This window comes from Lolium rigidum, chromosome 7, assembly GCF_022539505.1.
Source record: "Lolium rigidum isolate FL_2022 chromosome 7, APGP_CSIRO_Lrig_0.1, whole genome shotgun sequence".
Taxonomy (NCBI): Eukaryota; Viridiplantae; Streptophyta; class Magnoliopsida; order Poales; family Poaceae; genus Lolium; species Lolium rigidum.
Genome location: NC_061514.1, coordinates 249,203,510 through 249,221,000, shown reverse-complemented (window position 1 = coordinate 249,221,000; position 17,491 = coordinate 249,203,510).

Sequence of the window (17,491 nt, the reverse complement as noted above, 5' to 3'; positions counted from 1 at the left end):
TAATAATTTTGATTCAGCCCTTATCAAGCATTCATAATAGATTAAATACTCTTGAGACAAGTGCATCTCGCTTAAATGAAAATTATGGATACATTCGTAACCGTCTTGATCAAGTTTTAGTGAACTCTGAACTTTCATTATGGGATCCTGCTGTTAAAATTGTTATCGGTGATCGAACTCTTCATGCCTACCGTGATATTATGTATGAATTTTGCCTTATGCCTGAAAGCATTTATAAATCTTTGAAACTTTGGGGAGTCGAAGAAGGAGGAGAAGAGATAACTCTCATTGATAACTCTATTATAATTCCTAAGGGAGTAGCTGCAGGTGTGCATACAACCATACTTGGAAGAACAATATCCATTGATTATCTTGTTATTGAAACAGGAAAAAATCATACTCGGGAGATCCCCGTTGAAACTATTGGGAGCAGATCATTGATGTGGGAAAAGGCACTCTGAAATTCACCTCTATGCCAGGGGGAAATCATATATTCCCTAAACCAAAGGGAAGGAAAAACAATAAGAAAGGTAAGGGTAAAGCCCAAGGTAAGGTTGACGCACCACCCTTCGATAATACTTGATACACACTTTCTGCGCCTAGCTGAAAGGCGTTAAAGAAAAGCGCTTATGGGAGACAACCCATGTTTTTACCTACAGTACTTTGTTTTTATTTTGTGTCTTGGAAGTTGTTTACTATTGTAGCAACCTCTCCTTATCTTAGTTTTATGTTTTGTTGTGCCAAGTAAAGTCTTTGATAGAAAAGTAAGTACTAGATTTGGATTACTGCGCAGAAACAGATTTCTTTGCTGTCACGAATCTGGGTCTAATTCTCTGTAGGTAACTCAGAAAATTATGCCAATTTACGTGAGTGATCCTCAGATATGTACGCAACTTTCATTAAATTTGAGCATTTTCGTTTGAGCAAGTCTGGTGGCCTAATAAAATCCATCTTTACGGACTGTTCTGTTTTGACAGATTCTGTCTTTTATTTCGCATTGCCTCTTTTGCTATGTTGGATGAATTTCTTTGATCCATTAATGTCCAGTAGCTTTATGCAATGTCCAGAAGTGTTAAGAATGATTGTGTCACCTCTGAACATGTGAATTTTTATTATGCACTAACCCTCTAATGAGTTGTTTCGAGTTTGGTGTGGAGGAAGTTTTCAAGGATCAAGAGAGGAGTATGATGCAATATGATCAAGGAGAGTGAAAGCTCTAAGCTTGGGGATGCCCCGGTGGTTCACCCCTGCATATATCAAGAAGACTCAAGCGTCTAAGCTTGGGGATGCCCAAGGCATCCCCTTCTTCATCGACAACATTATCAGGTTCCTCCCCTGAAACTATATTTTTATTCGGCCACATCTTATGTACTTTGCTTGGAGCGTCGGTTTTTTTTTGTTTTTGTTTTGTTTGAATAAAATGGATCCTAGCATTCACTTTATGGGAGAGAGACACGCTCCGCTGTTGCATATGGACAAATATGTCCTTAGGTTCTACTCATAGTATTCATGGCGAAGTTTCTCCTTCGTTAAATTGTTATATGGTTGGAATTGGAAAATGCTACATGTAGTAACTCTAAAATGTCTTGGATAATTTGATACTTGGCAATTGTTGTGCTCATGTTTAAGCTCTTGCATCATATACTTTGCACCCATTAACGAAGAAATACTTAGAGCTTGCTAATTTGGTTTGCATATTTGGTTTCTCTAGAGTCTAGATAACATCTAGTATTGAGTTTTGAACAACAAGGAAGACGGTATGGAGTCTTATAATGTTTACCATATGTCTTTTATGTGAGTTTTGCTGTACCGTTCATCCTTGTGTTTGTTTCAAATAACCTTGCTAGCCTAAACCTTGTATCGAGAGGGAATACTTCTCATGCATCCAAAATACTTGAGCCATGCACTATGCCATTTGTGTCCACCATACCTACCTACTACATGGTATTTACCCGCCATTCCAAAGTAAATTGCTTGAGTGCTACCTTTAAAATTCCATCATTCACCTTTGCAATATATAGCTCATGGGACAAATAGCTTAAAAACTATTGTAGTATTGAATATGTACTTATGCACTTTATCTCTTATTAAGTTGCTTGTTGAGCGGTAACCAGTGTTTCGGGGACGCCATCAACTATTTCTTGTTGGATATCATGTGAGTTGCTATGCATGTCCGTCTTGTCCGAAGCAAGAGAGATCTACCACCTTCATGGTTGGAGCATGCATATTGTTAGAGAAGAACTTTGGGCCGCTAACTAAAGCCATGATTCATGGTGGAAGTTTCGAGTCTTGGACATATATCCTCAATCTCATATGAGAATAATAATTGTTGCCACATGCTTATGCATAAAAGAGGAGTCCATTATCTGTTGTCCATGTTGTCCCGGTATGGATGTCTAAGTTGAGAATAATCAAAAGCGAGAAATCCAAAATGCGAGCTTTCTCCTTAGACCTTTGTACGAGCGGCATGGAGGTACCCCATTGTGACACTTGGTCAAAACATGTGCATTGCAAAGATCCGGTAGTCCAAGTTAATTAGGACAAGGTGCGGGCACTATTAGTATACTATGCATGAGACTTGCAACTTGTAAGATATAATGTACATAACTCATATGCTTTATTACTACCGTTGACAAAATTGTTTCATGTTTTCAAAATAAAAGCTCTAGCACAAATATAGCAATCGATGTTTTCCTCTTTGAAGGACCATTCTCTTTACTTTAATGTTGAGTCAGTTCACCTATCTCTCTCCACCTCAAGAAGCAAACACTTGTGTGAACCGTGCATTGATTCCTACATACTTGCATATTGTACTTGTTATATTACTCTATGTTGACTATTATCCATGAGATATACATGTTACAAGTTGAAAGCAACCGCTGAAACTTAATCTTCCTTTGTGTTGCTTCAATACCTTTACTTTGATTTATTGCTTTATGAGTTAACTCTTATGCAAGACTTATTAATACTTGTCTTGAAGTACTATTCATGAAAAGTCTTTGCTATATGATTCACCTGTTTACTCATGTCATCACCATTGTTTTGATCGCTGCATCCACTACATATGTTTACAAATAGTATGATCAAGGTTATGATGGCATATCACTTCGAAATTATCTTTGTTATCGTTTTACCTGCTCGGGACGAGCGTAACTAAGCTTGGGGATGCTTGATACGTCTCCGACGTATCGATAATTTCTTATGTTCTATGCCATATTATTGATGATACCTACATGTTTTATGCACACTTTATGTCATATTTGTGCATTTTCTCGGAACTAACCTATTAACAAGATGCCGAAGTGCCGCTTCGTTGTTTTCGCTGTTTTGGTTCCGGAAATCCTAGTAACGAAATATTCTCGGAATTGGACGAAATCAAAGCCCGGGGGCCTATTTTCTCACGAAGCTTCCGTAAGTCCGAAGGAGAGACGAAGAAGGGCCACGGAGGGGCCACACTATAGGGCGGCGCGGCCCCCTTGGCCGCGCGGCCCCGTGGTGTGGGGCCCCCGTGCCGCCTCTTGACCTACCCTTCCGCCTACAAATAGCCTCCGTGACGAAACCCCCGCACCGAGAGCCACGATACGGAAAACCTTCATCGAGACGCCGTCGCCGCCGATCCCATCTCGGGGGATCCAGGAGATCGCCTCCCGCACCCTCGCCGGAGAGGGGAATCATCTCCCGGAGGACTCTACGCCGCCATGGTCGCCTCCGGTGTGATGTGTGAGTAGTCTACCCCTGGACTATGGGTCCATAGCAGTAGCTAGATGGTTGTCTTCTCCTCATTGTGCTTCATTGTTGGATCTTGTGAGCTGCCTAACATGATCAAGATCATCTATCCGTAATTCTATATGTCTGTGTATGTCGGGATCCGATGGATAGAGAATACTATGTCATGTTAATTATCAAGTTATTATACATGTGTTGTTTATGATCTTGCATGCTCTCCGTTTCTAGTAGAGGCTCGGCCAAGTTTTTACTTTTAACTCCAAGAGGGAGTACTTATGCTCGATAGTGGGTTCATGCCTCGCATTGACACCTGGGACAAGTGACGTAAAGTTCTAAGGTTGTGTTGTGATGTTGCCACTAGGGATAAAACATTGATGCTATGTTCAAGGATGTAGTTATTGATTACATTACGCACCATACTTAATGCAATTGTCTCGTTGTTTTGCAACTTAATACCGGAGGGGTTCGGATGATAACCTCGAAGGTGGACTTTTTAGGCATAGATGCAGCTTGGATGGCGGTCTATGTACTTTGTCGTAATGCCCAATTAAATCTCACTATACTTATCATGTCATGTATGTGCATTGTTATGCCCTCTCTATTTGTCAATTGCCCGACCGTAATTTGTTCACCCAACATGCTTTTATCTTATGGGAGAGACACCTCTAGTGAACTGTGGACCCCGGTCCATTCTTTAATACCGAAATACAAATCTGCTCGCAATACTTGTTTTACTCGTTTTCTCTCGCAAACAATCATCTTCCACACAATACGGTTAATCCTTTGTTACAGCAAGCCGGTGAGATTGACAACCTCACTCGTTTCGTTGGGGCAAAGTACTTTGGTTGTGTTGTGCAGGTTCCACGTTGGCGCCGGAATCTCCGGTGTTGCGCCGCACTACATCCCGCCGCCATCAACCTTCAACGTGCTTCTTGGCTCCTCCTGGTTCGATAAACCTTGGTTTCTTTCTGAGGGAAAACTTGCTGCTGTGCGCATCATACCTTCCTCTTGGGGTTGCCCAACGAACGTGTGAAATACACGCCATCACGGAGGAAGGAGGCGGCGGCGGCGACGGCGACGACCATGGCGGCGGCGGCGGGGGAGAGGGGATAGGCGCGCGGAGGTGAACGTACGGGCGTGGGGAGGGGAGGGGTACGGGGATGATATAACTTACCCTATTTCTGTGGCGCACCAGCACAAGTGCGCCACAGAAATAACTACTTCTGTGGCGCACCAGAGCCGGTGCGCCACAGAAGTAGTTATTTCTGTGGCGCAGAAAGCATTGTGCGCCACAGAAATACCTACCCTAATAATTCGTGGTGGCAGAATATGGGCCCCACGTAATTTCTGTGGCGCACGGTTCAGCCGTGCGCCACAAAAATAAGCTATTTTTGTGGCGCACACTTCCTGGTGCGCCACAAAATAAGTTTCTGTGGCACATTCAAAACGGTGCGCCACAGAACTAAGCTTCGCCTATAAGGGTTTTCCTACTAGTGTTACATCCGATAGAATTTGCGCCATGAAGCATTGCCTGAGCTTCCGCCATCGCTGGCGATGATACATTCTGTAAGAATTTTGATGATGCAATCACAAAGTTCCCATGCGCATCTCGAATGACTGCCCCACTGCACCTGACATATCATCAACGCTAAATGTTGCGTCTACATTTAGTTTCACGAAGGGAGATCTTGGTTTCTCCCATGTACGTTTGAACACCACGCTAGGCTTCCCCTCAGCCTTAGCATAATTGGCCACTAGAGGTCTAATAGATGATATACACTTATGAACTGGCGATGTAGACTCACTACACCACAGCATTAGAACCCCAACAGATAAGTTGGTCGGGAAAGCAGCTTTCGCTGACAGAACGTCGGTTGGGAGAGGGTTTTACCGACCAATAAGGTCGGTCACTGAAAGTCCAGTCGGCAAAGACCTTTGCCGACATCTATTTGCCGACCGACTGTTTGTTGGTTCTATTTGATGGAGTGAACAGCAGTCGCGTGGGTGGGGCAGGATAGGGTTCTGTTCTGAGATAGGAAGTGTGGCTGTGGGGTGTCGGTTTGGACTAGATGGGCCGAGCGCGCTCTGCCGCGCCGTCCTCCGGTAGTAGCGTTGAATTTCTGCGACATGGGTGTCTTGCGGTCGGCACGTCTGCAATTTTGTTTCTGACTCGTCGGGTTTTGGCCCTAGGTATAGTACGGTGTGGCTTACATAATGCAATAAAAGAATTTACAATGTTATAAGAAATATATATAATACAATGAACAAATTCAGTTTTTTTAATGATTTCCTAGTTTCTGCTCGCGTTCCACCAACCCGGAAAGGGGGGTCGTGCGTGTCTAATTTTCAATGTATGTTAGGCTTCTTGTTTATTGTTCCTAGTTTAGGGAAGAAGTTACATTTTCTCTTCTTATAGTCGGGTTTTTACAGCGAGCGACGCATAAACATACCGATGTTCATTGCCTATCCAACCAGTTTGAAGTATTTCGTTTTCACGTGATTTACTACACAATTTTTTGTTTGTTTTTCTTTTCCACATGATGGGTACGCAATTTGCTTCACATAGGAGGAAGGGCTGTAATTTAGAGTTCATCATGGTTCCGTGGATATATATATGTGGGACTTCATTTTTTCCAGTTTCATACCAGTAAAAAGATGGAATCAATTCATCTTTTCCGAAACTGATTTACATAGGAATAGTTTTGTACATCCATGAAACATGACGCCGATGCAAAAAATCGATAACAAATTACCAAAAGATTATGTTTATGTGCTTCCCTGAATAATGTAATCCCTAGTATCCCTTCCAAATATACCTTGATAGAGAGAACCATGAAGCATCTCATTGTTAGCATCGATGTTAAATTGATCTTTCTACCATTCAAGGATCAAAGCCACAGCTGCACTGCATCTTCCCACTTTCCAGAATAAGCAGTGACCACGGAATTGTATGTTATGTTTCTAACAAAATTTAGTCAACTCATCAGAATCATTATATTTAGTTTTCCCTCATTCTGCCTCTGTAATACCACTTCAGTTCATTCTCAAATGCACCCCAATTGAAAATCTTCATGAAGAAATCAGCATGAGAACTGATCACCTGCAATATCTTGTTGTATGGCATTCCAATTATGGACACGTTGTGTTGTTGCCATTTACAGCCTATAGATACTGCATCGTCTTCCAGATCAACTGGTTAACCCTTCTTCTAACTGAGGATTCTTAATACCAGTCTCGATTGAACTACCCAGGCCACCCCGGTTACAACAACCACATCCTTCCCATCATACAGGAAGCGGAGGTGGCAGGCCAGAGGACCAGGCCGGAGAACCGAGCGACGATTAGGGTTCGTTGCTGGGGCGGGAGGTTGAGTCGCCCGCATACCCTGTGTTTAATCAACAGATGAATGGCTTAAAGGAAGGTGAACACGATAATAATAGCTAAGCAAGTAATGAAATCAGAATATTTATTAGTGGAAGGAAACTACATTGTTATAAATGTAATGCAAAAATTGGTAGCCTCTATAAAAGTGATTCGCTACACTCTAGATAGAACTACAAAATTTAACTATCCCACATGATCACAAGAACAAAGACTACAACAAAAGTTGTTCTCTTGTACTGTGTAATATGTACATGCTACATAGATTTACCTTTCGGTGATACCGATACTGTGATTTCCAATTGCATGCTTTTGACAACCCTAAGCATCACTCATAATCGCCAAAATAAAAGATGGTGTTAACACCGCACCAGCCACTTAACCCACACTATGCTACTATTGTAGGAAAACAATGCAGCAGATAAAATGTGGCTTTAAGTAACCAAGTGCAATGTACGATATTTTTTTTAGTAAATGTAGTAACGACAGATAAGTCAGGTTACCAGACAGCAATCAAACTCAGCAAGCAAATGTATTTCTGGGTTCTAAATTTAAGTAAAAGTTGCATATCGGTGCAACACCCTTATTTCAATGTTGAACAAGAAATTATTGATAAGCACATCGGAAACCTTCAGATTAAATACCCCCTCCAGCCCAAATTAATTGGCGCAACACTTGGCGCAACACTTGGCGCAACACAAGTGTACTCTTGAGCTGCACCAATTAATTAGGCCGAATGGAGTATAAAATTTAATATGCAGTCGTTAAGATATAGAAAATGATGAGTTGCCAAACCAGCTTTCAGTTTGTATTTAACCAATTGTATGCTTGTGAACAACATTTTGGTCGTCTGTGTCCTAGCTAAAATGATAGCTGAAAGGAAGGGAGAAATCAACACAGAAGATTCATGAGCAAAAGCTAATTTTAAAGAAACGTAAGATGCATATGTCCTATGCAGTAATTTTTCCATCCTATGCAGTAATTTGTCCATCCTTCCACGTAACTGCATTTCATAGGTTGGTTAAAATTTTGCTTTGGCAATATGTTATTAAAGTTTTCATGGCCATAAGTATATGGCAACTAATTGTAGGAAATTGACAAAGCAAAGGGAGATCTTATCTGATATTGGGTAGGAAAGAAACACCTACACATAGTTATAATTCTTTAAGTTATAATTATTTATGGAAAGCGCCTCCTCTTTAGCCACATCAGACCGCCAGAGTCGCCCCTTTAACGTGGAAATGGATGGAGGCCACACTGCCCTAGCTCCAGAAAAGGAATACAATCTAGTTTTTGGATAATTCAGTTTACGGTTAAATCTGACACTTAAATATACACAAAAAGCAACCCTCCCCCATGGCCACGCGGAGCTGAGTTTAGAGCGCCTACTGGAGAAACAAAAATCGGTAGGCTTGTGCCTAAACTGACGCCCATCCACTGGTATTTCACAAAAAGCAGAAGAAGCCATGCACTAACTACATGGAAGACAATGAGCTCAAAATTTGGCAGCAATGCATTATTTTATGGAAAGATATATGGTCCAACTATGGAACAACATGTGTAGCATTCAAAATAAGTGCATAAGCAACATCAAATATCTGAATAATCGGATGGATACTTTGTTTTCACACACATAGTCCAAAAGGGCAAAATAGGGGAAAACACATGTATTTTGGTTCTCTGCGTAAATGTAAGAGGAATGAGCATTGTTGCAGACTGTAATTGGTATATCCAAAATCCTACAATGTAAAGATCTCAGAAAGCAATGGAAGTTGGTGTGGCCTAGATTTAGATATACCTGAAGGCAATGAATCTCGATTTCTAATAATAGTTTCATATTTGCACCACATAATATTTTTCTGCAATCCACTACATTGAATTTGTTGTACACTTACAAATAATAAAATCCTTTAACATGCACGTGCCCTCTAGAAGCAACAAAAGAATCATTATGATCTCTTTTTCTAGGTGCAGCCCCACAAATCCCATTATGTTGTTGACAGGATAACATCATAAGTAAATCAAGCCAACATTTCTCTTCTTGAGATGAAATTATTTAGTTATTTACCGCAGAGACTTGGTTTCAGACTTTTGTTGCAACCTGATTGTTATATTATAACCAAGTCGACATTACCAAACAAACTGAAGGGCCGGGCTCTAATGATACCCCTTTTCCATGAGCTTGTACCTAAACACATTTTAACCTTAGGGAACATACCATGCGCAAAGCTCATTATGCAAGACACAATTATAACAACCGTATGCAAGCCTTTAAGGACCTTAGAAAGTATAAATACCTGAATATATTTTGATCTTCAGAACAGAGCTTCCACTCAGCTTGTTGTGCGATAAACATACAACAATAGTATGCAAGTCATCAAGTGTATTGTACTTTCAGAGAAAATATGAAGAATAGCTTTGAAAATCAGTTTGGTAAGACATCAAGTATACAAAAATTTCATGCATCCATCAATGTTGCTTAATAAGCAAATTAACCCACTTCAAAACTGTTTCTCGTGCATAAGCCTCCTAGTGGTACATCAATTTCTGAACCACGATTAATGCAATACAAAAATACATCAGCTGACACTAGAAAAGAGAACATTGTCACTATCGGTTGAATTGGAGAAACTTGTGTGCAAAACTCACACAGCCTGAATTGAATGTGAGAACAACAACTCCATTTTAATGTCATGCCAGTTATGTGCAAATCAGGGATATTTGATATATGTTCAGATTTAATGGGAGATAAGTATTATAATAAAACAATAAATATACAGAAACTAAATTTAAGATATATATATATATATATATGTATATCTACGTAGCATAAGTGCTGACCAATGGATCTGTGGTTTTCTGACCTATTGGCCATTTCCCTTTTTCATCTATAAATTGATGACATATTCATGGAACTGCTAAATCAGTTGATGACATATTCATGGAACTACTAAATCAGTTGATGATATATTTAATTGCTAATTCGCAGCCTACATCCAAGTATGATGTGTCCAGCTATTTTCATCTAAAAGTAGCTAATTGGCTCAAAGAGTAACAAATTGATAGAAAAAATCACTCCACAAATGTCAACGAAATTGCAGTTATACCATACCTTGCGTATTTCACTTGCAAGAGAAAGATCAAGAAAATAACTTGCAACCCTTGAAACAAGCAGCTCTCACATGCTCGCCTCTACAGCTGTTCATATGTGCCACGAATCTCAGCATAGATATAGGTTATGTTGCCCAAGGAAACATCCCGGATTAGAGTGGCTTATACAAAACGAATTCAGGCTACTGCTCCAAATTTAAAACATAATCTTTGACGTACACAGGCTGTGCTCGGTAGCGTTTCTTGGTGTGGTCTGGCGGAGAGATTGAGGGCTTGAGGCCCTGGCAGCCCGTAGTTGATTGGTGGAATCAGGCCAGAGGGTAAATCCTTAGTGCATGTGTAGATGTAATCGGACCGCCGGAAGCCACTTTAGCACGGGACGCCGACGGAAAGATGAACATTGGCCGCTATGCCGTAGGTGAGGTGAGCACGATTGAGGTAGGCACGCACGGGATCATAGTTAACAACGGCTGCTAGATTCGCCGCGCGGTGGCTGCTTGTTCCCTGCAAAGCGCGGCCCAGCGACGGGGAGAGGACGCAGGAGCCGGGATGTCCGGTGATAGGGAGGGCACGCGAGAGAAGGTCGGGCGCATGCTGAGAGTTGAAGCGGCAGGACAAAGAGCAGTGCTCTGGCGGAGGCGTTTGCAACACTGCCGCCGGAGGGAGCGGCGGCATCTGCCGGGAGCGGCGGCGACCTAGGCGTGGCCGCTTGGGGCAGGAACTATGGGGTGGGGACTGGGAAGGAGGGGAATCAAGGTGGTTCAGCTCGAGTTTTTTTCCTGAGCGAGGTTCACCTCGAGTCGGTCGGCACTCGGCACCGACTCAAACGGGCCAGCGAAGACACGGCTTGAACCAACACGCAATCAGGTGGCCAAAACAAAGCGACAACGCAACATTTCCAGAGCGGGAACCCCGATAGCGACCCACCGATCAACCAGGGGTGCCGAGTAGAGCTCTTCTAAGATTTGGGGGGCGGCAGCTGAAATTTTTGGGCCATGCATTTCGCGCTCCGCCTTTCAATTTTTCGCGCGCCTGGGCCGGCCCAGTTAGCCACGCACGGTTGGTCGGTATTGCTTGCCGACCGACTGTTAGACGGGATGGGAGAGTATTGTAGACCCATCGTTCGACCCCAAATGATACAACTTTTCCGACCGACTGTCTAGCAGTATAGACCACTATCTCCGACCGATAGTCCGAAAAAATCATTACCGGCCGACAGTTAGCTGGTATACTAGACTTTTACCGACCAACGTCAGTTGGGAATCTAGTGCTGTGGTGTAGTGACTCACCATGACTTTGACGACGACGAAGCCACCAAATATACCAACAAGTTGTAGCAATTAGTTCTGGAACCATGATAGAAGAAAATCCGAGCACACAAGTTGATAGTTCCTGGAGTAACATCTCCAGTACAACCGACCCCGATCGATCAGCCCGCATCACATGATTGACTAGATTCTCAAGTCAAAGGTAAAGTAGAACGCATTCTAAGTTATGTGCTCCTATCATTCTAGAGTAGCATGATGTGCTCACTTTTGCGCTAGCCCGAGTTAGGCCGGCGGAACTTTTTGGTTGCTTCAAAAACCGTGCCATACATAGCGGTTTTGATGGGTATCACTGCGCGAAGGCATCCTCACGCGAGCGAACGACGCTCGGCTCGACACGTGTCAACTGGGGAAGAGCCTCGCGCGGCCGCACGTCCAAAGCAGCCACGCGTGGTACTCCACTCAGTTGAGCGATGTACTCCGCGCGAACGGAAGTGCGGTTACATATAACACACGAGTACAATTATAGCTGCGCACACAAGTAGGTACAGTCGCACACATGGGTAGAGTACTGATCACGCATGCAAGGGCAGTGACGTAGTCAGCACACGAGTAGGTACAGTCGCACACACGGATAGGTACAGTCGCGCACAAGGGCAGGTACAGTCGCGCACACAAGTAAATATAGTGGAGCACACGAACGAGTACAAATACAGTCACGCACACGGGTAGGTACAGTCGCACACATGGGCAGGTACAGTCGCGCACACGAGTAAATAAAGTGGCGCACACGAACGAGTACAAGTACAGACGCGCACACGGGTAGGTACAGTCGCACACGAGTAAGTACAGTGGCGCACACGAGACAGGTACAGTTACGCACACGAACGAGTACATGTACAGTCACGCACACGATTAAAGGGAAAAACTGCACCGAATACACTAAGCGTGTGTTTGGTTGATGGTTTGGTAGGGATGGGATGGGATCATCCACACATCGTGGATGGGAATCTTGGCTGGTCCAGTTTTCCTTGTTTGTTTGGTTCAGAAGAACGAGGACGTGGTTAGGATGAGCTGCAATCAGCTTAGATGGTTAACAACCAGGCTAATAACACCGTAGAGACACAGGGAAGGTGAGGACAAGGACAAGAATATGGAGCGGCGGCTTCGCGTGGTGACTTGGCCACCGTCGGCTCCCTGTTCTCGGCCGGCCGCAGCTCTCGTAAAATCTGCCGGCTGCCACGAACGTCGATGTGGGCAGGCGAGCTTGAGGCATGCGGCTTCATGTGGCGGCTCTCCTATTCCCGGCCACCGCCGCCTCCCCTAAAATTGGTCGGCAGCCATGGACGTTGAGGCAGGCCGGCGAGCTTGAGGCATGCGGCTTCGCGTGGCGGATCTCCTATTCACGGCCGCCGCCGGCTCCCTGGTTCGGCCCGCTGCGGCTCCCCTAAAATCGGCCGGCGGCCACGGAGTTGAGGCAGGCAGGCGAGCTTGAGGCGGCAACGGTCTGACGAGCGGAGGTCTGACTTGGACGGGGTGGTGGCTCGGGGCAGCAGCGGTGAGATCCGATTGGGCGGCTGCGGTGAACTCCGATGGGGCGGCGGCGGTGTTCTCTAATGGGGCTACTGGAGTTCATGATTAGCGCCAGGGAGAGAGAGATTAGGAGCTGTCCACCGGTTGGAAAAACATGGATGAGGAGGTCCGGTCAATTTTGAGGGATCACTTGAGTCAGCATCTTTGAGGTATATTCTCTTGGATGGATGATCCCGTCCCTCTTAATTTACAACCAAACGCATGCAAAATTAGGACCATCCCATCCCATCCCTCCTTTGGTCTAGAACCAAACGCTACCTAAAAACAGAAGTACTTACCAGTTCAAGCACATGTACAGTTAGGTACGCACCACAAGTACAATCACACTAGTATTAGAAGTACGAAAAAAAGTATCTCGAAACCTAGCAACAAGGGATCTAGTTTTGAAGATCTCGACGCGAGGATCTCAAAAGTGAAAACGGTTCGTAATTTGGATTTACGGTTCACAAGATATTTCATTTTGAAAAAAGGAATCTACAAAATAAAGGGAAAACTGGACCATTCTCTCTCCTCTCCTATCCCATCTCGTCTCTTGCGACACTTTGACAGTGATGGAGACCACTTCCCACCAAAAATTTGGCACCACAACGCGCCACGTGTCGCATGCAGAGAGATTTTTAGACCTTCGCGAAGGGTGGCCTTTTTTTAAGAGATTTCGGGTTTTGATCCAGTAAATACGAGAAATGCTATTGCGAGTAACCAATCAGGCCCATCAATCCATCATGTACCCCGTGGCTCATCGTCTCACTGAGAGAGCTCTCTCGGCGACAACGATTACCCTGAGTTGTGCCATCAGATGTCTACTGTGGCAATTGGGTAGTAGCAATTTGATGCGCTAATCGGTCTACTGTGGCAATTGGGTAGTAGCAATTTGATGCGCTAATCGTGATCTGGCGCTGAACTAGGTGCGGAACTGCAAAGTGTGCTCGCAGTCGCAAGTGCCGGCAGGATAGCGACGGCAACGTGGACACGCGAGCCGGTGACATCGCAATGGGATTGCAGACCTCTGGAGCCTCCCTCAGGGCATCTCCAACCGCGCGATCCAAATCGCGCCCGCGCGTCCGTTTGGGTCGAGCCGGACAAAAATGCGGCCTAGCGCGGGGACGCACCGCAAAAGCGGACGGCCGCGGCGTCCGGAACGACGTAAACCCGGCCCAAATCTGGGCTAGGTTTGCGTGGCCGCGGATGGCACGCGTCGTCCGCTCGCGTCCGCCCGCTGGTCGCCTCGTCTCCCTTGGGCCCACCTGTCGGTGACCAGGGAGACTATTAAATGGGGACTGGAGGGGATCTGACCCTCCACTCCAGTCCCCACTCCACTCCCCGAGCCAAAACCGCCGCCATGGCCCCGAAGCGACGGTTCGCTCCCGGAGCGAACGACGACGAGGCCAGCAGCAGTCGGCGTCGGCCGCCGGCGCTGCGGGCCGGAGGGAACCGCGGCGGCCTCCACATCGGAGAGGCCGCCCACGGCGGTGCGGCATTGCCGCAACCGCCACCGCTCCTCATCGAGCCCAAGCCGGAGTCCTCGGAGGAGGACCCGGACCTCCGCGCCGCCCTGATCATCTCGGCGGCGGAGGAGGAGGCGAAATGGCCGCAGCTCCATGCGGCCATTCGCACCTCCGAAATGGAGGAGGCGGCGCGGCGGGAGGTGGAGGAGGCGGAGGACCGGGAGCTCTACGCCCGGGCCCTCCGTGCGCGACGGGAGGAGGAGGAGGAGGCGGCGCGGCGGGAGGAGGCCGGGCGCCGCGCCGACGAGGCCCGCCGCCGGAGCAGCGGCGGCGAGGAGGACGGGCGGCGGCGCCGGGGAGGCCGAGCGCCGCGCCCGGCAGGAGAGACAGCAGCGCCTCAGGGAGGAGGCGCTGCTCCTTGCGCCGGCACAGCGCCGGGTGGCTCCGGACCCCCACTCGCCGTGGGAGGAGGCCCGTGGTCTCCGTGGCCGGAGTCCCCGGCGCGCTCCAGCCACGACAGCGCGTCGCCGCCCGGGGTGGACGACGACGACGTCGCCGACGACGCCCACAGGGGCTAGGCGGCGCACCGGCGGCCACCGCGCCGCCGACCAAACCCTAATAGAGGGTTTTTAGTATAGGTTTAAATTTAAAAGCCCATATAGGGGCTTCTTTTGTTAGTTATTTGCCCAAAATAGGGCTATGTATAAATTTGCCCAAAATAGGGCATATGTTTTAATCAAATTTCGTTTAAATTTGCTTTTTTCCTTTTAATTTCGTGTTTCCGGATTATGCGATGCGTCCGCGCGTTGGGCGCAGCGCGCGACCCAAACGGACACGCGGACGCGGGCCGCTGTCCGCGTGTCCGGCCGGCGACCCAAACGGCCCAAAACGGACGGCCCAGCGCGTCCGTTTGGGTCGCGCGGTTGGAGATGCCCTCGTACAGTAGCTTCTTTTCTCCCACATGCCCGCGGCTTGCTAGCCGCTCGCGCGAACACATATCGCACATGGCGTTGGTACAACCGGTAGATGAAGCACGGTCGGCCTGAGCGCGATGGTTGGGTGGAGATGGACGCGTACATGCGAACGTGCACGGAAGAGCGCGCGCGTGGAACGTCCGCGGTTGGTCGACAGAAAAATCTCCGGCCGTGCGCCGGGGACAGCACGTACGCACATGCATCCATGACGTGGGGCAAAACGCACGGCCGCGAGCGGCCACCGGAGATCGGAGTATCGGAGCGGACGAAGCCCAACAGCGAGAGTGCATATATACGTGGTGAACGTCTCGCGCCAGATGCATGCAGCAACCTAAATGAACACGTACGGCACGCTCCACCGTAGCGCGCGGACGCGAGCTATAGCTATCGACGTGTGCATACCTGTATCGGTCACCTGAACAATCGGGACAGCTGAAACCAAATTGGCCGATCGCGTTCAAAAACGTGAGGTATATATGTTTCAAAAAAAAAAAACGTGAGATATATGTATGGAACGAGGGCAACGCAAAAAGGGTGTTTCGTCATGTCGCTACTACGCCGACATGGCTCTTTCAAATTGCTTACCCACATGCAGATCTGCCTATAGAACAACAACTAGTTCTAGGAGTAAGAAGGAAAGCACATACGTTGGACCAGGGATGGCCACCACCGCGGCATCTTTGTCGATGCTACCCATGTTATTGTCGAATGCGCCGATTCCGTAGAGGCCGGCGAGAAAGCAGCAAGTTGGCTGGGTCGACGAAGACCTCGAACAACAGCAAGCAATCACGTCGAGACATTTTCCAAAAATCTTATCACCCACCTCACAGTGCAGGATTTCAGAGGATATGATTTCAAAGGCACTACACTACTGACGGTGGTGACTACACGCAATCGCTGGGATGAGGAACACTTGGAACTGATGGTGAAGTTGAGACAGAATGGACGAACACACATTAGATCTGTTATGTCTGCCCTTGGTATAACCTGGAACGTGGGAGACACTTGTCCAGCATGAATTGACACGTGGTGGAGGACTTTGAAGCTGCGTACATGTTGAACATGCACACCCAACCGGTGCACCAAGCAAAAAGATAGCCTTTGACAAAACCAATTTCAAACTTGATTCACAAGATGCGACGCACATGCGATGTGTAGCGAGACGGACAACATAGAAGAATGAGTGCACGAGAAGTCCTTCTCTTCTCACTTATTTGATGGAGCTGAAACAACTTCCCTTATAAATCGTTCCAATTCACCCGCAATTAGTAATATAAGACTAAACTTAGTAACCACAAACCCAAACCAGCTATCATAGTAGAGCCTTGAGATTTTAGCAATTGTAGGTTAGACACGATGTTCGAATACACCGGAGCCCATCTACATCTAGAAACATTTTGGTGCTACAAGAGTAATTTTTTTTGTTCCACGAGCTTGTCTCGGTTTTGCAAGAAAGTAACAAACCTGAACTCCGTCCTAATTAATGAACAGGGCAGAGCGCTTTGCCGTCTTCCCAAATGATTTTGGCACCAACCAGGCCAACAACAACAGTATGCAATGATCGATCGCTGGTCGTCCTCGATCTCTGAAAGCAAAGGACGTGGAAAGAACAGAAAGGAAGAACCCAGCAAACAAAACACACTTGCCATTACCCAGATTTACTCCCCGAGCCGATCCAGGGCCCTCCCACGTGCCCGAGGATCGAATGAACGGTGAGGAACGCGAGCGGCAACGCCGGCCGGGCACGCTGTACACACCGCGCGTCTCGCGATGACGCCACGCGGGCCCCGGGCGCTCTCGGCCGGTAAACCCTGTCTGGGGCGAAGCACAGCCGGTCGCTCAGGCCGGTTGGAGGAGAGGGCCCCGCAGACAACGCGGGCCCAACCTCGGATACGCCGGACGGAGACGGGACACGGTGGAGCGACACGCCGGCGAACCACCGCCGTTCATTCGTTCGAAAGAGAGAGCATTCTCCCCACTACAGGAATCGCCGCAT